This window comes from Pristis pectinata, chromosome 11 (assembly GCF_009764475.1).
Source record: "Pristis pectinata isolate sPriPec2 chromosome 11, sPriPec2.1.pri, whole genome shotgun sequence".
NCBI lineage: Eukaryota > Metazoa > Chordata > Chondrichthyes > Rhinopristiformes > Pristidae > Pristis > Pristis pectinata.
Genome location: NC_067415.1, coordinates 24,083,747 through 24,111,165, shown reverse-complemented (window position 1 = coordinate 24,111,165; position 27,419 = coordinate 24,083,747). Strand labels below are relative to the sequence as shown.

The window sequence follows — 27,419 nt, the reverse complement described above, 5'->3', positions numbered from 1 at the left end:
CTTTCTTAGATTATACTAATCAATATTTTTGAATCACGCTTTTTTCATCTCAAAGGCAATCTTTTCACTTCTCAAACACAGCCTCAAAGCTCTACTTCAACCTTCTTTATCTCTCTTCAATTTATTTATACCACTGTTATTTTTATTGTTGCTTTGAACCTTGCTCTGTCATTGCCTGAAGCTCCTAAATCGTAGCTATCGTCCCACGCTATTCCTTCATATTCCATTTTCATTGTGTTCATTCAACACCTCATTCTTCATTTCTTAGTATAATGCACAGAGATCCTAAAACCCAAGTCTGATATTGTTTTTATCAGTTTCTGAATAACCTACTCTCATATCCTATTATTTTCAACCCAGGTTGCATAAACCTCAGAGTCCTCATCATTATCTTGTTTTCTCAAGGGTGAAAAAGTGGACAGAAACAAATAAATAGGCATTTTCCTGAGCAGTAATAGCTCTTGTGATATGAATAACATTCACTGAGTGCTTGAGCTCCACTCACAGGATTTATGTCACCTGAACTTCTTAATATATCAGTGCCTTGCCATATATCCAAAGATCATATTATCCTATGTGTACTGTAGAGTAAATAACCCAATGGATTATTGAAATAATAATGCTTCTCTACTTGACATGCAATGCTTTAATCCTGCTAACAGTACTTTGCATGTACCAAAGATCTCAGCCAGCCAGCTGTGAAGCTAAAGGTAATGCAACACCTTTCAACTGAGTGCTCTCCCCGGAACACAGCAATGTGTAGATATTATGACAATAACAGATATTCATAAGCAAGCCGTAGGCTGTAACTCAATCTTGGGGTTCATTTTATGTTGATGAACCACTTGAGCTTCATTCTCACGGTTTGTGACATCATCTGAACTTCTTGATTGGGCAATGGTTCTTAACTCCTTCCCAAGGATATGTAACAGGATAATGTTACTTTTTTTTTCACCAAACTACTTCTCAGAAAATTTCTCCTTATTTTCTAATATTTCACTCCTGGAAAGAAGTGTACAATCCTTTACTTGTCTTCATAATCACCTTCATTGTATTGAACTGAGATATAACACCCCGCTTCCCTGGGAGATTTGCCACACCCAGTAATTCAGGCACACTTGTTGCTTTGCTACAGCTTACGATAATGTTTAAGTCTATTTTCTGTTAAAATTATAACAAAATTTAACATGAAAAAAGCCAATTTATTGGTTCTGAATTAGTTCCACTGGACCACTGAATTTGAATTTTACATTTGATGCAATTTGAGTGAATTCACCATTGCCCAAAATTTTTGAAGGGCAGAGATACAGTTAAAAGGGCCAGGTTCCCTTAGTCAAAAACTAAGGAGAAGGAGCATAGATTTAACACAATTGACTAGTGAGAAGAGCAAAGACGGTGAGGTAATGAGGTAAATTCACCTCAACTTCAGCCAACATGACAGTAATAGAATTAATGCATGTACATTGTAACAGTGACTATACTCCAAAAAAAAAACCTAATTTGCTGTGAAACATGCAAATGCATTACAAAGTCATGAAAGGTGTTTTTGCATGCAAGTATATAGTATCTCTTTTGAGAAATGTATTAAGCATGAGTCAGATAGGTTGTGTATGCATGCTGACCATCCTGGATCATGTTCAGCATTGGAGTGATGTAGCAAATATTATTTATGCTACAGAAGTGCCAGGCAATTCTCATTTTGAAATGAGAGAGTTAACCACCTCCCCTTGACATTCACTGTCATTAGCATTATTAAATCCACAATCATCAGCATCACGGAGGTCACCATTAATCACAAACTTAACTGGACCAGCCACATAAATATTGTGGATAAAGGATGGCCACCTCCTGACTCTCCAAAGTTTTCCTTCCATTTACAAATCAAGGTCATGGTGGAACATTTGATTGACTGAGTCCAGCTCCAGAAGTTTGACGCCATCTACGTCAAAGCAGCCTATTTGACAGGCACTCTGTTCACCATCTTAAACACTCTTTTCCTCCACCAATAGCTGTACTATGTATCACCTACAAAAAAATTGATGTAGCAATTCACTGAAGCCTTATCAACAGTTCCTCTCAAACACAAAACCTTTATTGTCTAGGATGTCAAAGGCAACTGTTGCAGGGGAACTTTGCCTCCTGCAAGTTGCCCTCCACGGGATCAAATTCCTAAAGCTCCCTATTTAAAGGTATTGTAGGAGTGTGTTCATGTGGATTGCACTGGCTCAGACAAATGCTTATTATCATTTTCTTATTGGCACATAGGATTAAACAAAAAATCTTTTGCAATATTTTGAACTGGTATATACTCCATCTCATTGCAATCATATTAAGATATTTTTAAAAAGATTATAGTTAGTCACTAAATCATGTCCATATGGTTATCTTTGCTGCACCCAGTTCTTTCTACAGCAATAAAGAATCTGCTGGAAGAGCTCAGCAGCATCTGTGGGGGGAAGGAATTATTGACCTTGCTGTTGAATCTCTGCATCAGGACAGAGTGGAGAGGGAAAATAGCTGTTATAAAGAGGAGAGGGAGCAGTGAGATAGAAGCCAGAGGCAACTGGTGGACTGGGGGGGGAGGGGGGAGGTAGTGTTAAGGATGACAGGCAGATGGAGCTAGGTAGGAGAAGGGAAGGGGTGGAGATGGGAGGCAAACTAAAAAACAGAGGAAGAGGAGGCCAGGAGGGAGGTAGGGAGGGCAAAGCTAGAGACAGCTGCTGGAGGGCGATGTGGTAACACAAGCACTAACTGTATCTCCAGTTCTTTGTTGGTTTCTCAGATTTTCAGTGTTAGCATCCAAGTTGCATTCTACAGTCCACATTTCAACTTGACTGTACTGGTCATGTTTTAAAATACTGCCCAGTTCCAATAGTTCATGGTATATTATGCCCTTAGTGACACTTTGCAAACTGTGCATCATTTTGGGGTTGTAAAGCACTGCATAAATCATAACCAGATGATTTTTGGCATTATAGATATTTTGTTCCATCACAGTTGGTGAATCTAGGGAAAAGCATCAGGCTCCCCATCCATCCATCTCATGGCACCTGTGGTTAAAAGGGTATCACCAAACCAGAGGTGGAGGAATTATTTATATAATTGATCGGATATGCCGCAAGGCAGAAAAAAAATTGTTAGCATCATCATAGTCTGCTGGTATTGTATCAATAATTGGAAACAGCAGAGAGTTGTGGACACAGCTTAGCACATCACAGAAACCAGCCTCCCCTCCATGGACACTGTCTATACTTCTCACTGCCTCAGTAAAACAGCCAGTATAATCAAAGACCCCACCCACCCTGGATATTCTCTCTTCTCCCCTCTCCCATTGAGCAGAAAATACAAAAGCCTGAAAGCATGTACCACCAAGCTCAAGGTCAACTTCTACCTTTGTTATAAGACTATTTAATGGTTCCCTAGTATGATAAGATAGACTCTTGACCTCATAATCTACCTAGTTATGACCTTGTACCTCATCGTCCACCTGCACTGCACCTTCTCTGTAGCTGTGATACTCTATTCTGTATTGGTTTACCTTGTACTACCTCAAATACACCGTGCAATGAATTGATCTGTATGAATGGTTATGCAAGACAAGTTTTTCCTACTGTACCTTGGTACATGTGACAATAATAAACCAATTCCAAATCAACTTATAGTATGAATAAAGGAGTTGTGTCACAATTATGAGTTATTTGAGGACAGGTAGACAATCTATGATGACACTGCTTCAATATTATCTCCTTCAATTAATTTTATTACTCAAAAAGAAAGAGGTCTTTAGTGCTTCAAATCCTAAGTTAGTAGATTCATGTAGACAAAGGAGGCAAAAGTAGCAGATTTTTTCAGCAGTGGTTTGCACTTGGCAAATTCACAGGATAAATGACCACTTATTCTCTTAGTTGAATGATGAATGTTGGCCAGGGCAACAAGAAAAATGCACGGGGAGTTATCATCCCTTTGTACAGAAATAAGTAGCCCTAATTTAGTTATTCTAAAGGATGGTACTTTTAACAAAAAGACTTTCCTCAGTACCACCCTAGAATACCAGCCTGGTCTTGTGCCCAAGCACTGCAATGTGAGGAGACTAATTAAAAGGAATCTCCATAGAACAACTGTCATAGCTCTGGCAATATTCAACCTTTAAATGCAAAGTACACATGGGGTAGAAATTTGAAAAATGCCACTTATTGGCAATGGCTGACATACTCATGCAAGGCACAAACATTTTCAGGTGAAAGAAATGGGTTGACTACTCATTAACTTGTTTATTCTGAACTGCTTGGACTAGTTCAGATGTGTGGGATTGTATTTGAGATTCATTGTCTGCAATGGAACTTGTGATGATAGAAGTACTTCTCAGTGAGAACTGTCTAAATAAAATTTGCCATAAGTTTATAAATATGCTGTGGAGCTTGATACATGCTATTATAGGAGGGTTTGCATCCTGTTCTTGCAGAAAAATTCAGATTGTTAACAACTAAGCCAAACTACTGGGAAATGAGCCAAACCAAACGAGACCCAGATGGTCCAACTGCTTGGGATAAAGATAAATGAGTTCTGGACATGGCAATAGCAGCCTAAGTGCAGTTAATGAAATCTTAAAACATTTGTGTTTTCATGAGTATCCTTAAAGCTTCCCTTTTCCTTCCTTTGCTAAATGATTGTTTATTGCAAGAGCACTCAACTTGTTGAAAATTTTGCTTTCCACTGGCTCTGCAATTTTTTAAATATACATTTAAAGTAAAACTAAGTCATTCCCAGGTAGCTCGACATGGTCAAGCACATGGCTGCACCTTCATTGTGGCAATCTGTTCATTCTGGCATCACAATAAAAGCCACTTACACTATAGAAGTTCTTTGTTGTGGCAGTTATTGAAGTAACTCTGACAAAGTATAATTTACATCAAAGTTCTGCCTCTTTCAATGATAACAACTGCTCCAATACTCTAACTAATCACAAATTAACCACAGAAGATCAATGTGAGAGCATATTTAAATAATGGAGATAGCAGAACAAACAGCAATATTTAAAAATCCTTTTTCCTACATTCTTAAATTATTTAGCTCTAAGCTTTCATTGCAGATGTAACCATGTTTCTGTTGTAGATATGTGCAATTTATAAGTATAGTTTACAGTCTGTGTACATTTATTAAAAACAGCATATTAAGTGTAATTGGTTATTACCACTTTACACAATTCATTGGTTATGCCACTTTACAAGTAATGCACAGTTCCTCAAATATTTTTAGACACAAATGAAGATTAGAAATAACAAATCTCAAAACTGAATTATAAACAGATGCTTTTAGTTCTGAGTTAGTGAGCCCAGAACAGAGTCATAGAGTTAAACAGTGCAAAAACAGGCCCCTCAATCCGCCACAGCTATGCCAACTGTTGTACTCATCTATAATAATCTCATTTGCCTGTACCCTAGCCTTCTATGCCTTGGCTGTTCCAGAGGAGATGGTGACTACCTCTTAAATGCTGCGATGCTATCCACCTCCACCATCTCCTCTGGCAGTGCGTTCCTGATAGCAACCATTCTCCAAGAAAAACTTTCCCCTTTAAATACACCTCTCACATTAAACCTACACCCTCGTTTTAGATACCCCCCAACATGGGAAAATGATTCCTACGATCTATGCCTCTCATAATTTTATACACCTCTACCAGGTCACCTATCAACCTTCATTGCCCCAGCCTATCCAATCTCTCCTTATAACCAAAGCCCTCCAATCCAGACATTATGGTGAATCTCCTCTGCACCCTCTCCAGGGCAATTATATCCTTATTGCTGTGTGGTAATCAGAACTGCATGATACTGCGTGCAAGGCTTAATCAACGTTTTGTAAAGTTGTAACAAAGAGCCCCAGCTCTTACATTCTATGCCCAGTCCAATAAAGGCAAACATGCCTTATGCCTTCTTCACCTCCCTATCCACCAATGCTGCCACTTACATAGAACTATAGATGTGTACCCAAGGTCTCTCTGTTCATCAACACTCCTTAAGGCCGTAACATTCTGTACGTCCTACCCTGCTCAACTTCCCATAATTTAATACTTTCTATTAGTTCACATAAATCCAACATCTGGCAACCTATCTTACCATTTTTAAAAAATCCTCATTGATAAACATAGTAATCCAAAGTTGAATATCTGATCAGTGTAGAAATCGAGGATGTCAGCATTCACAACAAAAAAGACTAAATCAGAAAAAATGTCAAAAGCAATTTGACAGTAGCGGTGAGAAAGACAATAAATGTAAGGGGGAAAGGAGAGAGAGGGATAGGGAACAATGCATGAAAACAAAAAGGAATAAGAAAAATGCATTATCCAATCTAACTCATGCTTACAATAGATTATTTCCAACTTTCCCTTATGTATACCTGAAAATTTGATTACCTCAGCACTGCTTTTCTTAGTTTAATGCAACTGAAAGACCATTTCTTCATGATTGAAATATAATGAAGACCTGTTCTGGATTGATTTGCATCATTTGTAAAACTCATACTGGCATTTCCTATCATGACTAATCCCTGCTTCTGTATCAGTGAGCACAGTGACAACTTCCCTGTACAGCACTCCTTTTGGAGTATTGTAGGAAAATTTGAACCACATTGTTCTTGGGACACCCTTTGCTGAGCACTCCTGGGACAACGTGATCTGACTCCCTCACTGTCTAGTTCAGAGGCCTGAAGGACAAGTAAAATACCTACTGACATCATCGATCCCTCTCCTCCACCCTCACACTAAAATAACTCCCGACTTCCATGTGGCCCCCGAACCCTCTTTGTCCTCCTCTAACTAACCCCTTCTTTGCTGCCAGTCCTGGCTCACAGCCTTCAACCTCCAATATCCTGCTCTATTGTTCTTAAGCATTCTTCTGATCTCCAGTTCCCCAGAGATTCCTGACCTCAACTTCACCCCCATAACAAACTCCTGGCTTTCCTTCTCAAATCGCAAATTCACCCCACCCTGCCACAACCCTCTCTATCAAAAACTGGCCTTGGGTACCTCACCCCTTGCACAGGTGCAAATCACACTTGTGGCCAACATCCTGAGACCAGCCTCAGGAGAGAAGGACTAGACAGCACATTTTTAGCTGTGAAAATATGTAATGCCTACTCTGCTGTGTCCAAGACCTTGAATTTCAATTGCAACTAAGATTTGATGGTGCACCACCTCAGAGACACACTAGAATTTCTAGGCAGCAATTTTACATGGCTCACTAACACAAATCAATGAACTGGGACTACAGTTTCATATGCCTGTCTTTGTGATGTGCTGTCTAGCAAGTCACCAACCAAAAGCTCAGAAATGTATTCTCTTAATCTTATGATGGGAGTAAAGCATGCACATAGATAAGAGACTTTCAAATTTCTGCCTGGTTCACAAATGCAATTGAGCAAAGAATGCAAATTGTCAGTCCAATATGAAAATCTGCATTATTCATTGATGACCAACTATAATGTCCTGATGGGATTTCAATTATCTCCAAGACTGAAATGACACTGATCCATAGATTATTGACCATCTATCTATACTTACTTGTGCAGGCATCATCATTCTTTAAAAAAATCTGGATGTATATCTAATTAAGTTATTAAGTGAATAGCATGCTTTTTTTTGATGGGTAGTTTCCATGACTAATGGCATTGCAATTAGATTTGTGTTGGTGACCAGTTAATTGTTTTAAAATTATAAAAAAATAATTACAAATCAGCTTTATGAATGATTATAAAGGCAGCTCAGCTCTTGCATTTTAAGGGACTGTCTGCCAGAACTAAATGTATCTGAAGTCTGCTTAAACAGAATGCAAGTAACATTTTATTCGGGCTTTTAAAATAAGGCCTTGATTAGTGATTATTCATATTTATTAATGAAATTAAATTTTAAATCAAGTAACCCGAGCTGTACTTTTTAAGATAAATAATAACATTATTGTAGGCCAGTTGCTCCTTATGGACTCTTCAGAAGCTCTGCTAATTGACTAAATCTGGACTCCCAGAATATGGAAATACAAGAGTACGCTTTATAAAAACTGGAACACACGTAGCCTGATGTTTCTCAATCCGTGCACATGTGACATATGTCAGCTGGACCACTATTTGCCAAATATGCCTTAAAAGCAATTTACCTACTATTTCAATTTGTGATTGGAGTGGAGAATGAGTCAATAGAACAATAGATTAAATAAGTGATTGAAGGGAAGGCATATGGATAGAGCACAGATACATAATACAAGAAGGGAGGATAAACACAAATACAAACTGGCTGAGCTAAATGGACTGTTTCTATGTTATTATGTCTATGTAATTATACATCAAGGAATTTAAAATTAGCAACCAATAACAATGACCCTCCTTTGCTCAATACATTTCAGAAAGCTAAATACATTGAAATAATGAAGTTTTGTAATGTTGCAAAGCATACAAAACTCTTTGGATTGTGACCAATATGCAAGTTAGAATGTTTTAAAATTCTAGAGAACATTCTGAACTGAAACTTTAAGATACGGCATTTTAAAATACAAAGAATACATTCAGCATCTTTCAATATACACAGCACATGGAGCAAACATAAGCATCAGTCATTCACAATTTGTTTTTGACACATTGGGTTATTTAGTTCTCAATTAATGTTCATACTCTCACTACAGCTCATAAACCACCTTCTGCACTGCTACCATAGTTAAAAAAACCTTATTTTTCCTTAATAAGTCATGGTTAAATAATCAAAACAGCTTTATAGAGTCTGCCAAAGCTTCACATTCCTAGTGCTTTCACAGTGAAAACAAAACAAAAAGTGGACTTTTCAAATACTTCAAATAGTTAGAGTAGTAACAGAAGAAATATCAAAAGAAGCCACTCACTGTTAAATTGCCGATAGTCCATCCTCTCAGTCAGAGACTCTTATTGTATCCCATGCTTTTCTATGAACGAACTGTATCTGCTTCAGAGTCTAGTGTGCAGCAAGAAGCATGCAGAACAAGTTAAAGCTGCTGACTGTGATTGAACAGGATATTTTGTCTGTATTTGCATAGTTGTGATTAATGATCTCCCGCCCCTTTTTCATTTCTGAGAAAAAAAGCTATCCTATAAACTTCAGAAGGGTGACAATGAATCCAAACACCATGAATTGCTTTTGGGCAATAAACTTATTGTGTTAAGTACTATACTAAGCTACAATTGCGTTGCTCACCCACTATGTTATAGTATTTTGTCCATGTTCTTTGAAAAATTCTGTATATTGAAACATTTTCTCCAAGAAAGGCTGTATTTTCGTCATGATGTAATATTCAGTCCAAATACATTTACTGCAAAGGAAATGAAATACAGACAGGGCATCAAAAACTTAAAGTTCAACAGTAGATTACAGTAAATTTGATAGGTTTATGAAGATTCAATTACTATTATAAGCATTCTGACCACAGAAGGTGATAATCGTAAAAAGGAAAATCTTGTTAATGAAGTAAGCTGTGCTTGCATTGTTTAGTTCCATGCTGATATGCCATAAAGTATTAGCCTTCCAAACAGTAAAGTAGTAGGATGCAGGTTTGTTCATGTGTAGAATGAGTTGTAGCCTCAGCGTTGCTGGCAGGGTAAAGAGGCCACAAAGGGAGAAAAGAAAAATCTGAGCATATTATTTAAGTTGCCCATGGAACTACTGCTCCACTCAGCAACCTGAGAAGAGGTGTGGGAGTAGGTAAAATGCTAATGTGGCAATATGCTTGATACAACAGTTGGATGTCCTCCCATTGTCCGAATAGCCACTTTGCCTGAACCCTAGGACCTAGTGCTGCCCCTGAAACGTCCTCCAAAACCTTGCAAAAATTCCAGCCAGCCATGCAACATTTGCAAGCCATGGCCACTTGGTGGGCTGGGAGTGGGTGATGGGCCCAGTGTGGGTTTTAATGATGGATTCAGCCTGCAGATGTTGCACTGCAGCACTGGTCACCTTAGTGCACCACTGCAATCTAGCATGCTCCATTGAAATCTTTGTGAACCACTGGTATGGTGTTCCTATAATCATGGTCTCTGTCATCATGATTAGATTCTCCATTCTCAGTTTACTGGCTATTGGAAAGTAACAGGTGTCAAGTTTTTCATTAGGTTGCTGACAAAGATGCTCCTCAACTTCACAACTCATGTATTTTGGGTGTAATGTGTGGCTTGGTGGGGAGGGGGGGGGAAAAGAAAGGGGTGAGGGAAAAAAAAGTCTTTTGGGGTGCAGTGACTAAAGTTTGTTCCAAATTCACCAGAGCCCAAGTAATTTTCATAAACAACCAGTCAAAGACTCCAGTCAAATTGAGAAAATTCCCGAGTATGGACCACTTTGCCCATGCAATATGATTGATCCAGGGAACAGGATTATGTGACCTTTCTCCTGGCTAATATATATACCTCAATCACTATCATTAAAACATAAGTAACCTGGTGGTTTTCTCTTTGTGGAAATTTGCTGTGCACAAATTGGTCACCCTTCTTCCCACACTACAACCAATTTCTAAAATATTAAATTGTCTGCAAAGTATTTGGGATGAATGTTGTGAAAAGCACTAAAGAGGTACATGTCTTTCTTTCACCTAAACACCAGATTTTCAAAATATGCGAACCATTTAATCAATCAACATTAACAAAAACAGACTGGTATTCTCTTTGCAGCAGAGCTGATCATGGCAGTGAAAAATAAACAAAATTAATGCACATATCATGCAACTTTTGCAGTAATGTTCAGAAAAAGTGTAGCCCAAGGCTTGCTAATACAACTTGCAAAGAACCCTGCCTCTTATCTAACCTATTTTGAAGGACTGTTCCTATCTACATGGTTGTATATTAAGTGACTCATTCTCAGCTTCTGACTTGCCATGTACCACTTCACATAATTGACCTTTCACTCTTTCATACAACCGAAACCCAGTATTGCTGTCTTACACTGCCATGTTTTGTTGACAGGACTGCATAATAAAATATTGACAATACTATACTTAAAAGTTACAAATTTGATTCTTTTAAGTATGCTCTCTGTACTTTGTGAAAAGTGTTTTCGAAGTACCTTGCATCTCTTCATTTACCAACTACTGCTGATGTCAAGCTTTGCCCTTTAGTAGTGTTTCTAGTAGCCAGTGATAATAATGGGATATCCCAATAATGCAAAGTTATATGGGACTTGTAGTCACATCAAGTAGACTTTCCCATTTAAGCAAGAACCAGTTAGAAGAAAAACTGCAACATTCCTTCTGTTTTTGAAAAAACAATTCCAGTGCTGTTTGGTCCAGACATATAGATTTAGGGGAGCGAGTCTCAACCTGTAGTGTTGTGGAATACATTCCAAAGTCCCTTGAGTCCCAGTATTTTTCATTAAGAAATAAAGAAATTTTATGCACAAATAATGCAACTTCTGTAGAAATATTGAGATACGAGCGCAACCAACACTGCACCCCAAGGCTTGCGTATACAACTTGCAATGAACCATCCCTCCTATCCAACCTATTTCCAAGCATTGTTTCCTAGCTACATGATTGTATATTAAGTGACACATTCCCAACTTCCCTGAATTGCCATGTATCACTTTACACAATTGACCTTTCACTCAATCATACAACTGAAACTCAGCATTGATATCTTGTACTGTCCCACATTCCGTTGACAGGAATATCTAAAATACTGACAGTACTACATTTCAAAGCTGACACTTGGTCATATCCAGTGAATTTTCAGCTCAATTTTAACCCTACTTCCTCGTGCACAGGTAGTTAAAAAAAATGAAGGACCAGAAATCCCCCAGCATCATGTAGCATTAAAGAGATGTTGCCCCCCTCCCATGCCACATACCTACTGCTGTGTCTCTCTTTTCCTCCATCTTGTACCCTGCTGCTCTGTATTTTTTTCCCTCTCCGTTTCCACTGCATGCCATCAGCACACAAACATCAGCAGCAGCACTCTTCCAGCTAATTGAGAATGCAGATTACTTGGATAGTTCCAGATTTAATGAGAGGGACCGGAAGAAACTGGTGGATTAAATCATCCACAGGAGAGATGCTGCTCTGTCTCTCTCTTCCCCCTCTTTCCTTCGACTCTGTTTTTGCTTTTCTGCCTCTCCCCCTTACTGCAAGGTATGCCTCTCATACAGTCATAGGCAAAAAGTCATACAGCACTGAAACAGGCCCCTCATCCTGCTATATTCATCCATACCACTCAGTGTACTTACCTACACTAATCCCACTTACCCACATTAGGTCCGTATGCTTGGCGATTCAAGTACTTGTCTAGATGCCTCCATCTCTTCAGGCAGCAAATTCCTACCTTCTGTGTGAAAGAATCCCCCTCAGATCCCCTCTAAAACCCCCTACCTCTCACTTTAAACCTTGCTTTGTCTTAACACCCCTACCATGGGAAGCTAACTACACTATCTATCCCCATCATGATTTTATATTTCATCAACTCCCAGCCTCCTGTTCCAGGAAAAAAACCCAGCCTAATGAATCTCTCCTTTTCCACCAATCCAGACAATATTCTGGCGAATCTCCTCTGAACCTTCTCTATTGCAATCACATCCTTCCTATTGTGTGGCTATCAGAACGGCACACAATCAGGCATGGCCTTACCAATGTTTTATAAAGTTGTAACATGATATCCCAGCTCTTATATTCTATGTCACAGCCACTGAAGACAGGCATCCCATTTGCCTTCACCACTTTATCCATCTGTGCTGCCTCTTTCAGGGATTTAGGGACTTTAACTTCAAGGTCTCTCTGTTCATCAACACTCCCTTGGGTCCTACCATGTACTGTGTATGCCCTACCCTTGTTTGCCCTTCCAAAAACACTTGTTAGGATTAAATTCCATTTACCATTGCTCTGCCCATCTTTCCAGCTGATCTCTATCCTGCTATATCTTTGGACAACTTCCTCACTAACTATAACACCACCCATTTTTCCTATCTCCTCGTCTATAATTGTCGCTACCTCCTTGCTCTCTCCGACTTACTTTATGCTCAATTTCTTTCTTTGCTCTTAGACTTGCTACTAACAGTGAAGTCTCAGCATCTGATAACTTCAAACAAAGGTGGCTCTACTGGTGCGGGGTAAACACACTGGCCACAGATCATGCAGAGGGTGAGGAGCCTACAGCTGCAAGAGTGGTTAGTTATGCAGCACTGAGTGGGGATTAGAGAAAGAGGCAGTATTGCAGAGCCCAAAGCTGGACTCCATCAGCAAGAATTGTGAAGAGTACAGAAGATGGGAGATGGTCTCCCAAGATCAAGACAAACCCTTCATGAGATTCTAGTATATTCTTTCACTCTTCCAAATTTCATTAGCAAACCTTCTCACTCTCTTCTTGCTCCCCAAACCCCTTTCTCTTTCTCTGCTGTTCCTGTCGTGTGCATCGCTTTCTCTCAGTCAAAAAAGCAAACTCACTCTGCCCACACCGCAAACCCAAACCTCGACTCAATTGCACACTGTTCCAAATGCATATATAGACCTTGACTTCATCATTTCACCAGCTCACTTACCCATCAATATACTTTGACACTCACCCAGTTACTCTCCCCAGTTCTACACTCCTGTGGTCTCCACATGACCCCCCACACACAAGAACATAACAACATAAGAAATAATGAGTTGGACATTCAGGCCCTTGCACTTGCTCCACCAAAAAGATAATGGCAGATCCCCAAGTATCTTTGAATAACACCTTTGTCTCTTACAATTTAAAAAAAATCTGCTTTTTCTACCAAATTTGATACCACATAATTTTCCACATTATATTTCACTTTCCATATTCTTGCCTGTTCACATAACCTATCTGTATCCCAGCCACACCAAAGCTCCCTGTTTCCTCCTTACAGTCCACACTGCCACCTAGTTTTGTATTATCAGCAATCCTGAAATATATTACACTTGATGCATTCATTGAAACCACTGATACAGATCATGAACAACTGGTGCCACAGTACCAATTGCAATCACTGCCTCCTAATCAAAAAGTGTTGTGTTTGTTCCTACTGTTTTCTGCCCAGTAATAAATAGAGTGAAGGTGTACAGGATGCTCACCTTCATTAACCAGAGCACGAGTACACGTGCAGGGAGGTCTTGGTACAACTTTATAAAACATTGGTTGGAAGGAATGTTTCAGTTCTGAGGAGAGAATGGATAGGCTGGGTTTGTTTTCCTTGGAGCAGAGGAGGAGAGACCTGATAGAGGTGGACAAAATTATAAGCAGCATAGATAGTGAGAAACTTTTCCCCCCAATGAAGAGGTTTCATTTAAAGGAGAGTAAGAGGTTTAGAGCAATTTCCCCCCCCCCCCCCCCCATACAGGGGGTGCTTGCAATCTGGAATGCATTACCCAAGAAGGTAGCAGAGGTAGACACCCTCACAACATCTAAGAAACATCTGAATGAACACTTGAGTTGCAAAGGCATAGTAGGCCATGAGCAAGTGCTGATAAATGGAATTATTGTAGATGTGTACCTAATGGTCAGAAAAGACAGAGTGGACCAAAGGACCTGCTTCTGATGCAAGATGCCTTTATTAGTCACGTACATCGAAACACACCGTGAAATGCGTCTTTTGCATTTCTGGGGGCAGCCCACAAGTGTCGCCATCCTTCCAGTGCCAACATAACATGCCCATGACTTCCTAACCCGTACATCTTTGGAATGTGGGAGGAAACCAGAGCACCTGGAGGAAACTCATGCAGACACAGGGAGTATGTACAAACTCCTTACAGTGGCCGGAATGGAACCCGGGTCGCTGGCGGTGTAATAGTGTTACGCTAACCGCTACACTGCCATGTGAGCTGTAGGACTACATGACAATATTTAATCTATGCCAGTAAATTACTCCCAATACCGAGTACTCGTCTGCACTGTGTATACTAATTTTATTTAGTAATCTCTTGCAAGGCACCTTATCAAAGACAATCTTAAAGTATAAATACACCACATCAAATGGCTCACCCTTGTTTATTTTGCTAGTTACAACCTCAAAAATTTCCAACAGATTTTTAAAAAAATTCTTCTTTCATATACCCATGTTGACTCTGCCCAATCCTATTATCATTTTCCAAGTGCCTTGTTATCATTTCCTAACAAATAAATTCCAGCATTTTAGTGTGAAGACAGAAACTTTCCTCAATGTAATTTCTTTTCTCAGTTAAGGGACCAATATTAACTTTTGTTTCCCTGCCCCCCCATCTCTAGAAAAGATTAAACCTATTTTTATGCTTTTCACTAGCCTACTCTCGTATGCTATTTCTCTTTCCTTTTCAACACCTTGCTGGATTTGCTGAATTCTGAAAGTTTTTTGGCAATGTTAAAAGCCTTTTCCTTTGATCAAATACCATCTTCAACTTCTCTTGAATGTCACAGCTGGATCACTTTTTCTGTTTTTTTTCCTTAAAAGGGGATATATATTACTTGTAAGCTATGCTTTAATTCTTTAAATGTTAATCATTGATAGTTTACCATAATACCATTCAATGTTGTTTACCAATCTACCATAGCCAGCTCAGACCTCATACATTCATCGTTTGCTTATTTAGATTTAAGACCCTGGTTTCAGATTGAGCTTAATCACTTTCAGTCTTCTATCAAATTGTTCACTAAAGGCCTCTCGGCTATCCTTCTCATTGCATAATATAGGATCTACAAAAACCTGTTCCCCCTTTTTGTTCCTCAGAATACTGTTCCGGAAAACCATCTTTTATACACTCCATAACTTCATCTTCCACCTTACTATTGCTAACTAGGTTTGTTCAGACTATAAATATGGAAATATTATTAAAGTATTACCTTATTACATTTCCTGATTTATACTATTCCCTACCTTTCTACTGCTGTTTGGGCTCCATGTACAACTCCCAGCAATATTTTCTGCCCTTGATGATGCTTACGTACACCCAAACTAATTCTGCTTCTTGATTTTATAGGTTAATATTTTTTCTTTCTACTGCCTTTATGTCATTCTTTAAAATCATGGCAAGCCCATCTCCTTCTCCATTTTCTCTATCGCTTCACAATCAACTCAAGGCGGTCACAATGTCTTGTCTACCTAACCATGTCTCACAATGGTTGTTGTAGCCAGGAACATACGACTAGCATGGCAGACTAGAGGAAGAACAACTTACAAAAACAGACTGATACTGCAGAGAGATTGCTGGTCAAGCAAACCCCAGGTGCCTGGCAAGTAGAGTGTACCCAAGATCTACTAGTTATGAATTCATTGCACTTAGCAAATCCTCCCTCGTTGGTGCAGGTGCCTTTACTTGCAGACGTAACCAACTCATTTCCAATCACTCTCAATGAATGGATGTGTCATACATCAGTAAAATAGTATGCACAGGAATCTTCAACTCAAAAAGGAACTTTAGCAGAAGCAGATTATCCTTGAACCCAAGGAACTGCCTCAGAGGAAGACGACATTAAACCAGTTTATTAACCAAGTGCAAACAATGATCATTAGCTCCTCTTGGCCATGCAGACATCCCAATAGAGCCAAAAGTTTATGCATTGCAGCATGCATGCTTATGTAGTTACTTCACAATCCTGCACACCACCATCAAGGGGACAGTATCATAGTTCTGGGTCTCACACCAACACATTACTTAACATGCATATAGTTTAGAGTCATAGAGCAATACAGCATGGATACAGGCCCTTTGGCCCAACGAGTCCATGCCGACCATGGTGCCCACCCATGTCCCAATGTGGTCCCAGTCTCCTGTGTTCGGTCCATATCCCTCTAAGCCCCACCCCTGCATGTACCTATCCAAGTGCTTCTTAAACTATACTATTGTACCTGCCTCAACCACTTCCTCTGGCAGCTCGTTCCCTATACTCACCATCCTGTGTGAAAAAGCTGCCCCTCAAGTCCCTTTTAAATCTTTCCCCTCTCACCCTAAATCTATCCCCCCTGGTTTTTGATTCCCCTACCCTGAGGAAAAGACTGTTACCATTCACCTTATCTATGCCCCTCGTGATTTTATAAACTTCTATAAGATCACCCCTCATTCTCCTAAGCCTCAAGGAACAAAGACCTAGCCTGGCCAACCTCTCCCCGTAACTCAGGCCTTCTAGTCCTGGCAAAATCCTCATAAATCTTTTCTGCACTTTCCAGTTTAACTATGTCCTTCCTATAACAGGGTGACCAAAACTGTACACAGTACTCCAAGTGCAGCCTCACCAATGACTTGTACAACTGCAACATAATGTCCCAACTTCTATACAGTGCCCTGACTGATGAAGGCCAGCATGCTAAATGCCTTTTTCACTACCCTGTCTACCTGTGACACCACTTTCAACGAACTATGCACTTGTACTCCTAGATCTCTCTGTTCCATTACACTCCCTAGTGCCCTACCATTCATAGTACAAGTCCTACGCTGGTATGGCTTTCCAAAATGCATCACCTCACGCTTGTCTGTATTGAAATCCATTTGCCACACCCCAGCCCACTTCTCTAATTGATCAAGATCCCCCTGTAATCTACGATAACCTTCTTCACTACCAACACCTCCTAATTTCATGTCATCTGTAAATTTACTGCTCAAGCCTTGTGCATTTGCATCCAAATCATTTCTATAAATAACAAACAAGGGTCCCAACACCAACCCCTGCAGCACACCACTAGACACCGACCTCCATTCCGAGAAACAACCTTCAACCACCATCCTCTGCTTTCTCAAATAAACATATGCAAGTCAGACGCCACTAATACACAAGCATTCAGATACCATTCCCATGCAAATACCAAAGGTGCAAAAGCTAAATCCATTTAAGGCTTGCAAGAATCAGGGAGCACAGGAGGTCCTATATTGCAAGAACTCTTAATATGACTGCATCATAGATAGGCGAAGCCTTGTATTGGGTACACACTCAATCTTGGATATTGATAGACAATTTCAGCCTTCCCTTGTGCGTGCACACACACACAGGGGTGTCAGCCAATCCTGGGTAATTAGCTTCAGTGCGCATTCAGCTGTCTGACACAAGCAACAAACAGCACCTTCAAACATTCCCAGGTCAATATTTGCAGAAAGATGCAGGCTTCACACATAGCCAGCATTCTAATTGCAGTTACAAGGTACGATTGAAGTAATTTAATATTTCCAGGTGAACACTGCTGCAGGAACATCTAATATGCATCTCTTTTCTTCTGAGGGTTTCCACAGAGAGACAGGGCAGAGACCCTCAAGCCACAGCCTGATGCCTCATGGCAACCAAAGGAATCTTTTGCAGAGCAGCCACAGATGTCACCATTGTGCTAGAGTACTTGTCTCCATACAGCACCAACTCAGGTACTAGTACTTCAAAGGAAGTGGTTAGATTAGAGGGGAGAGACCTAGTCCAGCTGGCTCCAGTCAGACAGAAGAGGAAGGGGAACTACTGTCTTGTCTCCACAGAGATTGACTCCAGTCAATAGTGTTTAATCAAAATGGTTGGATGGACCTCATGATAGGGAGCCATTTAGAAGGCAGTTGGGCAAGCACTCGAAACTGCTTGGAGCATTGCCCAGCCTGTCTAAGAGCTTCATGAGACTACTAGGAAAGGTGGAGTCCATTTTCTTGGGAATTTGTGGCAAACTAGAAGAACCTCACTTTTGTCTTAGAAGTTATTCACTCTTCTGTACCAGACAATGCAATGCTGAGGAAATATGATGACTGAGGGAGCACTTTTCCCACAGCCCTCTGAATTCTGCTAACCCTGAACTTGCAGCAGGCTGATTCCCAGGAACAGCAGCTACCTGTTCTGCAAGACATTGGTGCTGTGATCAGGGAACAGCTCTCCTAAAATCTACTTGCAGGATTGACAGTGTCAGTGTCTGGAGGCTATCTTTTCAGTTGTGTATTCTGGGCAACACTAGTTCAGCCAGTACTGTGAGAGTCCTGTTGTGAATGTGAGAGCAGAGACTCCAATCCTCCCTCAGGATGCAATGGTCTGTCCTGTAGCCACTGACCTCAGTAATGTAACCAAGCCTGTTCATCCAGACTTCAGGCATGTTTGTTATCTTGCAGTCTATAGCCAGCCCATCTAGGGCACTAGCTTATTTTTAGCAAAATGATGAAAAACACAATGATGCTGGAGGAACTCAGCAGGCCAGGCAGCATCTGTGGAGAAAACCAGGCGGTCAACGTTTCATGTTAGGATACTGACCCGAAACGTTGACCACCTGCTTTTCTCCACGGATGCTGCCTAGCTTGCTGAATTCCTCCAGCATCATAGTGTTTTTCATCTAGATATTCCAGCATCTGCAATCCTTCATTTCTCTTATTTTTAGCATCCAGACAAAACATCTGCATCTCATTGAGGAGGGCCAGCCTTCCAGCAGCAAGGGCAGCTGAAGATATGCATCACAGTGGGGTTTTCAAGCCTACTTGGAAAATCAAAAATTAAGGACAGTGAGCCTAGCCGTATGAAACCAAACATGGCTGCCAATGTCAAGGTTACTTTATAGAGTCTGGCATCAGAGAGCAGTCAAAGCTGACAGGAGCAGTCTGTTGTTGTCGGGCTCACTTACAGTATCAGTACAGAAGGGAGATAACTAATATAAGGAGGTGAAAGAAAGGAGTGAAGCAGGGGCTGGCAAGCAATAGATGGAATCAGGTGAGGAGGCTAAATGATGGGCAAATGGAGCCAGGGGGAGGGGGAAGGTGATCTGGAAACTCAAAAGGCTGCAGATACTGCAATCTGATAAACAAGGAATGTGATAAGTAGAACCAGATAAGGGAGGGATGAGGGGCAAATGGAACAAGTTGGAGGAGGGGATAGTAGAACCAGTACGTATAGTGTGTGGGTGATAAGCAGATGGAACCAGGTGGGGTCTCCTTGATCTATTAGGGAACCAGACAGGTCAGGTGACAGAAGTATGTGTAGGTGAACATTTTGGGTCCAGTGACCATAATGTCATTAGTTTCAAGTTAATTATGGATAAGGATAGGTCTGGTCCTCGAGTTGAAGTTCTAAATTGGAGAAAGGCCAATTTTGTGGAAATGAGAAAGGATCTAGGAAGAGTGGATTGGGATAAGTTGTTTTCTGGCAAGGATGTGTTCAGTAAGTGGAAGGCCTTCAAAGGTGAAATTTTGAGAGTGCAGGGTTTGCATGTTCCTGCCAGGATTAAAGGCAAAGTTAACAGGCATAGGGAACCTTGGTTTTCAAGGGATATTACTGATCTGGTTAAGAAAAAGAGAGAGGTGTATAGCAGGTTATAGGCAACTAGGAACAAATGAGGTACTTGAAGAGTATAGAAAATGTAAGAAAATACTAAAGGAGGAAATCTGGAAGGCAAAAAGATGACATGAAGTTGCTCTGGCAGATAATGTGAAGGTAAACCCAAAGGGTTTCTACAAGTACATGAAGAGTAAAAGGATAGTAAGGGACAAAGTTGGTCCCCTAGAAGATCAGAGTGGTCGGCTATGTGCGGAGCCTCAGGAGATGGGGGAGATCTTAAACAGTTTTTTTGCATCAGTATTTACTCAGGAAACAGGCATAGAGGATCTGGTAGGAAGGGAAACAAGCAGTTGTGTCATGGAACATATAGAGATTAAAGAGGAGGAGGTGCTTGCTGCTTTACAGCAAATAAAAGGTAGATAAATCCCCCGGGCCTGACATGATATTTCCTCAGACATTGAGAGAGACTAGTGTAGAAATTGCAGGGGCCCTGGCAGATTTTTAAAATGTCCTTAGCCACGGGTGCGGTGCCAGAGGACTGGAGGGTAGCTCATGTTGTTCCGTTGTTTAAAGAAAGGCTCTAAAAGTAAACCAGGTAATTACAGGCTGATGAGCCTGACATCAGTAGTGGGTACAGCCAAGGGCTGATTAAGGATAGTCAGCATGCCTTTGTGTGTGGTAGATCATGTTTAACTAACCTTGAAGAGTTTTTCAAGGAGGTTACCAAGAAAGCAGATGAAGGAAAGGCTGTGGATGTTGTCTACATGGACTTTAGTAAGGCCTTTGACAAGGTCCCACATGGGAGGTTAGTTCAGAAGGTTCAGACACTAGGTATTCATGGAAAGGTTGTAAACTGGATTCGAAATTGGCTGTGTGGGAGAAGACAGAGTGGTAGTGGATGATTGTTTCTCAGACTGGAAGCCTGTGACTGGTTGTGTGCCTCAGGGATCTGTGCTGGGGCCATTGTTGTTTGTTGTCTACATCAATGATCTAGATGATAATGTGGTAAATTGGATCAGCAAGTTTGCTGATGACACTAAGATTGGAGGCACTGAGGATGGCTTTTAAAGCTTGCAGAGGGATCTGGACCAGATGGAAAAATGGTCCAGAAAATGGCAGATGGAATTTAATGCAGACAAGTGTGAGTTGTTGCATTTTGGAAGGACAAATCAAGGTAGGACATACACAGTAAATGGTAGGGCACTGAGGAGTGCTGAGAAACAAAGGGATCTGAGAGTTCAGATACACAATTCCCTGAAAGTGGCGTCGCAGGTAGACAGGGTTGTAAAGAAGGTTTTTGGCATCCTGGCATTTTTAAATCAAAGTATTGAGTATAGGAGTTGGGATGTTATGATGAGGTTGTACAAGACATTGGTGAGGCCAAATTTGGAGTATTGTGTGCAGTTCTGGTCACCTAACTATAGGAAGGTGATCAGTAAGATTGAAAGAGTGCAGAGAAGATTTACTGGAATGTTGCTGGGTCTTCAGGAGTTGAGTTACAGGGAAAGATTGAACAGGTTAGGACTTTATTCCTTGGAGCGTAGAAGAATGAGGGGAGATTTGATAGAGGTTTACAAAATTATGAGGGGTATAGACAGAGTTAATGCAAGTAGGCTCTTTCCACCTAGATTAGGAGAGGTAAGTACGAGAGGACATGGCTTTAGGGTGAAAGGGGAAAGGTTTGGGGGAACTACTTCACTCAGAGTGGTGGGAGTGTGGAACGAGCTGCCATCTGACGTGGTAAATGCGGGATCACTCTTAAGTTTGAAGAATAAATTGGATAGATACATGGATGGGAGAGGTCTGGAGGGTTATGGACTGGGTGCAGGTCAATGGGACTAGCGGAATAAAGTTTCGGCACAGACTAGAAGGGCCGAACGGCCTGTTTTCTGCGCTGTAGTGTTCGATGGGGTAGGGGAATTAAATTGGAATTTTCAAATCTTTCAGTCCAGGCCCCACCCATTTGTCCCAGGTGTTTTGGTCAGCTAGAATGACAATCCAAATTACTCCTATGGCCTCTCACATGAGAACAGTTTCATTCTACCATACACAACCTGACATTTTAGTTACTTTTTGAAGGCACAAGTGCTAGAATATTAGATAATCTAGTACTATTGATATTGCAACCAAACAATGGCATTTCCTTATTGAAAAAGTATGGAAAATGAGTTATCGATTTCTGTTTAAATGAAATCATATTTTAGCCTTCTTTGCTGCCAAGGCCCCAAGAGTCATGTGTTTACATCAAAACAGCATCCCATCTTTGATGCTAAATACCTCACTGGCTTTCAAGTTAAAAATCAGAACTTAATTATACCACCACAACCAACCACGTTTTACTTCAATTTGTTTCTGTTGGGCAGCCAACTCTCTGGCCAATGGGAAACACCTTTGTTTCTGCATCAAGTTCCAGAATTTCTGTTTGGTGGACATCCAATTCATGTCATCCATCTTTTCTCCCCCCACTGCAATCACAACACACACACACACACACACCTTTTCAGCTCGTGTTATTATCAACTTCCAGGTTTTCTGACCGTAGTCCTCCAAGCTTACAACTGGGTTGACAGAAGACTCAGGACCACTAACTATGTACAGGGCTGCTGCTAGAGTTTTAACTATAACTAATCTATCACCCCATAGCACAGCACAAGTAAACTTGCCAGTCCAAAGAATAGAACAGGGCACTTATTTTTGGAATTTGCCAAGTCTCCTCCCTGAATACACCACATCCCAAAAGGCAAGCCTTTGGTGATGGAGGAGTTGGAATGGGAAAGAGGAATGATGTGTGCGGCATATCAGACAACAAATTCTGCAAGTTCAGACATTTCATTGATTTGGAAACTCAGAGGTCTTTTTTTAAAAAAAAATGGTCAGTAGGTCAAGTGACCAAGAGAACAAAACTGTTTCAGGTCAATGACTATCATCAGTTCTGTTCAAAAGTCATTGACCTGAAATATTAAGTCTGTTCCTGTCTCCAGACATGCTGCTTGATGTGATGAGCATTTCCAGCATTGTTTTTATTTCAGACTTCTAGCATTTGCAGTATTTTGCCTTTGCAAAATAAGTTAACATTGATAATGATGACAGGACAGCTGAAAGAACCCTTCCAATGCACAGCACCAAACCAGAAAGCAAAGCAAATGGTTCTGAAGCTACTGAGTTATAGTATGATTTTCCAGGCACGAGAAGATGGGATGGAAAGGTACAGGATTTCTTTTCCTTTATCTTGCAAATTCCAACAGCCAGTTCACCTGCAGAGGCTCTAACCACCAACAGCATTCATACATCTTTTGTATCTTGACAAATAGGCAATACATCTTTCCCTAACCTCAACCGAGTCACTCTAGAAATGGATCAGGCAGGATGTGTGCTATTTAAACCTACCATGTTTACTTTTTGCTGGCAGAGTGCTGGACCTCTGCTAGACATGGAGTTTACACTATTAACCTATTGCTGCTGATTTTGGTATTTATTTGGAGATGAAAAATGTGCAGACATGAGGAAGATAATAGAATAGTACAGCACAGGAATAGGCCCTTTGGTCCATGACAATGTGCTGAACTAATTAAACTAGTTAAGTGCCCAATTAAACTAATCCCTTCTGCCTATGCAATGTCCACATCACTTCTTTCTCTGCAAATTCATGTGCCTGAGAGCCTCTTAAGCACCTCTTGTATTTGCCTCCATTACTACCCCTGGCAGCACATTCCAGGCACCCAATACTCTTAAAAAAAGAAACTTCCCCACAAATCACCTGCCAGCCTGTGCTCCCCCCCCCCCCCCCCCTTCTTATTCTGGCTTCTGCCCTCTTCCTTTCCAGTCCTGATGAAGGGTTGAGACCCAAAATGTCAACTGTTTTTCTCCCTCCCTTCTATTGATGCTGCCTGATCTGCTGAGTTCCACCAGCATTTTGCATGTGTTGCTCCAGATTCCACAATCTGCAGAATCTCATGTTGCCGCGCATATCTCCTTTAAACTTACGCCCCCCCCCCCACCCCCCTCCACTGCCCCGACCTCACCTTAAACTCATGCCTTCTAGTACTAGGCATTTCAACCCTGGGACAAAGTAATAGAACAGTGATAAAGCTGAATGGTCTGGAATAGTCTAAGTTCTCCCACAGTGCTGATCATGTGGTGTTTCCAAACTGACTGTTGGCAGATTTGCAAGATATGTTGAGAGTTTCTGCTGTAGAAGGTTTTCAATGTTTATAAAAGAACAGGTGCATTATAGGTAGTTAGCTGGAGTATTAGAATTCAAGTACATAGATGGAAAGAAGCCGAGCTGACCAGTGCCCAATCCATATTGTCATGTCAGAGGCTCCTAGACAGGACCAAAGATAGGATCTCACAGGCTGGATTTGGCCCACAGGTCAGATGTGTGCACCAATGGTGTTAAAGATCAGCTATCACCATTCAGAATAAAAGAGGGGACTTATCTTGGATATCCTGTTTAAAACTTATCTTTCATTCATTATTACCGAAACAGATTATCCATTCATTATCACATTGCTGCTTGTGGGATCTTCCTGTGTATACACCAACTATTGCATTTTCTGCATTACAACCGTCAATGCATATCGAACATACTTCACTGGATGTCCTGAAAGGGAGGGAAAAGGCAGTAAGTAAATGGAGGTCTTCCTAGGGACTCTGGGGCAGTCCTAAAGGATTATCCATCTTATCACCATCGTATGTGTGAGTCCATGCATATCAAACACCTCCCACATCAAAAATAGCCCAACTGCAGCATCAGCCTAGCAAAAGCAATTTGAATGAAAATCAAGAGAATTGCAGATGCTGGAAATCTGAAATAAAAAAAATAGAAAATGCTGGAAACACTTGACAGATCATACATCATCTGAGGAAAGAAACAATTTGTATTTCAGGTCCAGGACCCTTTAGATCAGAGTATAGATAGCAGAGAAAGTGGGGGAGGGGATGGTGACAGGTGGAACAAAGGGAATTTCTCAGATATGTTGAGATGGTGACCTAATGTGACAGTTAATGGGCAATTAAGATCTCATTAGCAACACACAAAGGAGCTGGAGAAACTCAGCAGGTCAGGCAGCATCTACGGAGGGAAATGGACAGTCGACATTTGGGGTTGAGACCCTTCATCAGGACTGATGCATTGTCACATTGCTGCTTCCAGATGAAGAGTCTTGAGCCGAAATGTCAACTGTCCATTTCCCTCTGTAGATGCTGCCTGACCCACTGATTTCCTCCAGCATTTTGTGTGTTGCTCCACATTCCAGCATCTGCAGTCTTTGGAAAATCTAATTAGGTCTTTTCACATATGTAATGTGCTGAGAAGCAACTTTCCTGAAGCAGGCTGGGAACTGGTGCGAGGGATGTAAACGTCCCCGAGAGAAAGAAAATGTGGGGGCATGAATGGACCACAGGGCATTTGTAACGTGGCTGCCATCTCCTTTATCTGCCGTGGAATTCCTTCAGAACCTCCCCTGTAAGGCAGCTGTTATTGCCAACTCTCTATTCTAGAAGGAACGGGGTCAGCATCATTTAAATGAGGTGTGGAACCACAGCAAAACAGTGCATTTCTCACCCTACCCAATCAGATCCCACTTGAATTAAAATCAGCTGTTCTGACTTGAATTATATTTAAAAATTATGTCTAACAATGAAACACTTTCATAAAGCACTAAGACAATTTGACTTAATATAATCCAGAATTTGCTGAATACAGGAAAATGTCTCAAATTCAAATAACTTCACAAACAAATGATATCCTTTTTGTATTCCAAGAATTCACAAAAAGAGCAACCTATTGCAGACACATAAGATTTAGCCTTTATCCTTCCTAGAGAAATGCCTCCATCCATCAGATTTCTTGGCTCAAAGCAACAGAGATTGACAACTCAGTCATGCGACAAGATCAGACTTGCACCCACCCACGTTAGAGTGCCACATATTGATATTCCAGTGCGGCATGTCATGGCCTCTGCTACTACTCACACTCCCATCAAACCAATTGCCACATCCATTTTAGTTGCATCGGTGTAAGGAAGCAAGCAGAATTACAAAACAGACCACCACATTCCTTGCACCCAACCCTTTACAAAACAAGCCTCCAGATCTGTCTGTTCCATGAAAACATTTCTTTCATCTCGGTTTTGATCATCCTATCAGGCAGAATATCCTAACAGTAATACTCTGAATGAAGTGATCCCTAAAATGGATATTCACTAAATCCTAGTTAGAACCTGAAATATTATGTACAATTTTGATCTCCTTATCTAAAAAAAGGATGTACTTGCTACAGTGGGAGTGCAGCAAAGATTCATCAGACTGCTTCCTGGGATGGCAGCTTTGCCATACGAGGAGAGAGTAAACCAGATTAGTGTTCTCCGAAGATTAGAAGATTGACAGGTGGTCTTGTTGAAATTTGAAATGACAGGGTGGATGCAGGGAGGATATTTTCCCTAACTGAGGAGTCTAGAACCAGGGGTCCCAGTCTTAAAATAAGTAGGTCATTTAGGACTGGGGTGAGGAGAAAATCCTTCAGAGAGTGGTAGATCTTTGGAATTCTCTACCCCAGAGATCTGTGGAGCACAGTCATTGAATTCATTCAAAACAGATCAGTAGATCTCTGGATATTACAGGAATGAAGGGATAAGGAGATAGTTCTGTAAAATTGAAAGGTAAAGGTAGAAGATCAGCCATCATCCTGACGAATGATGGAACAGGCTTAAAAGACCAGATAGTCTACCCCGCCCTAAATTCTGTTCCAAATTCTTACAGTTGGAATCATTCTTTCACCTCTACTGATATTTTCATTATGTTCCTCCTGTAATTATCAAGCATCAACGTACCCAATTTTTCCAAGGGCTTTCTTAAGCAGAGGTGCTAAGAAAGCTGAAGTCTCCAGTTTGCTCTTTGTATGTTCAGCACAAACTTGGAAAACAACTGCATTATCTTGTAAAAATAAGAATGTAGTAGTATATGGAGATATTGTGGTATTAAAGGAGGCTCCTGAACCTCCTCACAAATGATTAACATTACCCACCATCACTTGGGCTGAAAAATGTTGCTCAGCTCAACCAAAGGCAATTTCTCCAGGGGTTCTAAAAAAGTCAAGTGGGTTCTTGATTTTGATATGGAGAAAAAAAAATCAAGAATTGATTTTGTCACATATTACCTTTTAATCCACCAGAAGTCCTGATTTGCTTTATACACTACCACAGAATGATTGTAAATGCTTTTTTTAAAAACAGACGAAC

The 27,419-nt window shown here is 40.8% G+C and overlaps 1 protein-coding gene across 3 annotated transcripts in view; it reads right to left on the bottom strand.

Annotated features, from left to right (window-relative positions):
* Positions 1-27,419, bottom strand: part of LOC127575827 (stAR-related lipid transfer protein 13-like) — a 425,779-nt gene that overhangs the window by 338,694 nt on the left and 59,666 nt on the right. Inside the window, exons 1-3 of one of the 3 annotated variants that reach the window (XM_052025971.1) lie at positions 24,660-24,783; positions 9,209-9,323; positions 8,880-8,968 (exon numbers count right to left, since the gene is read on the bottom strand). The exons of 1 other annotated variant lie outside the window; for it this stretch is intronic. The gene's annotated coding sequence lies outside the window, so the exon portion shown is untranslated. Of the gene's footprint in view, positions 1-8,879; positions 8,969-9,208; positions 9,324-24,659; positions 24,784-27,419 lie in introns of those variants that run through there. One more of the 3 variants, XM_052025972.1, reaches the window with a different exon arrangement.